Source organism: Sinocyclocheilus rhinocerous, unplaced genomic scaffold (genome assembly GCF_001515625.1).
Source record: "Sinocyclocheilus rhinocerous isolate Xijiao unplaced genomic scaffold, SAMN03320098_v1.1 scaffold12919, whole genome shotgun sequence".
Taxonomy (NCBI): domain Eukaryota; kingdom Metazoa; phylum Chordata; class Actinopteri; order Cypriniformes; family Cyprinidae; genus Sinocyclocheilus; species Sinocyclocheilus rhinocerous.
The window spans coordinates 1-1,121 of NW_015656734.1; the positions used below are offsets into that span (position 1 = coordinate 1).

Genomic DNA, 1,121 nt, shown 5'->3' on the forward strand with positions numbered 1-1,121 from the left:
TCTAGCCCTATCAGCGACTCATGTGCTTTGAGCGTTTTTACTGACTGTGCAAGCCCGTATCATCCACCTGCATTGGTGGTATAGTGTTGAGCATAGCTGCCTTCCAAGCAGTTGACCCGGGTTCGATTCCCTGCCAATGCATTTCCTTTGGTTTGGGCTGAAGTCAAAGCAGAACTCCTTCTGTAAACTCTGGCTGCACCAAAACCTTTTGGATGTGTCGTTCGGTAGCAGAAAAACAATATCTCTCCCCGTCGGGGAATCGAACCCCGGCCTTCCGCGTGACAGGCGGGGGAATCAAACCCCGGTTTTCCGCGTGACAGGCGGAGACACTGTCCACTATACTAACGAGGAGTTGTTCACGTGTGAGTTCGCCCCCAGCCAACGCCACAGCACCGACATCACTAAACAATGCGTGGCTTTTTCTTACGCTGACCCAGCCATTACACCATAAAATACCGGATGGACCCGTCATCAACTGAATTCGTTTACCTTTTGGAATGCTACACATTACAGGGGTTTTATTTGGACTCTTTCATTTGTTTAATTGTTTTCTCCAACTTCTCAGATGGAGGCATGAGAAAGAGATTGCATTGCCTTCATTGGGCTTGTGGTTACTGGGCGACCGAAGGGACTTTTGTGACTTTTACTCCTCCCGTTTGGAGTGAGGGGGGTGACGAAATGCAAGTGGGTAGGTGTCGACAGCCTAGATTACCCTTGGCGAGCGTAGTGGTTTACCACAGGGCGCGCACAGGCCCAACAGCTCGAGTTTCTCTTCATTATCGCATAAATCTTTCGCCTTTTATTAAAGATTTCCGTGGAGGGGAGCTTTTTGCGACTAATCTGTATTTTTGGAGGCTCTGATCAAAGCAGAGCTACACTGGAATGTCAAGAAAAGAGTAAATTTGGCCGACTGCCAACATGCGGTGGGAGGTTGCGCAACTGGTCACCTTCTGTATTTGCAGCTTTTGCTGTTCCTGCGTCACCGCGTCGTATTTATTTACCTGCACAAAAAAGACAGGGCTTTCTTGTACGTGACGGGATCCAAACCCTGGACTTGCTTTCTTTAGTGCCTGACACAAATGTAAGGGAAACAGGTCAATTTAGCTCAAAGGGAATCATTT

The 1,121-nt window shown here is 48.4% G+C and overlaps 1 non-coding gene across 1 annotated transcript; it reads left to right on the top strand.

The window, feature by feature from the left end:
- The first annotated feature begins 69 nt into the window (after positions 1 to 69).
- On the top strand, positions 70 to 141 carry trnag-ucc (transfer RNA glycine (anticodon UCC)). Its single transcript has one exon. It is a non-coding gene; the product is annotated as a tRNA-Gly (tRNA).
- Positions 142 to 1,121: the final 980 nt, after the last annotated feature.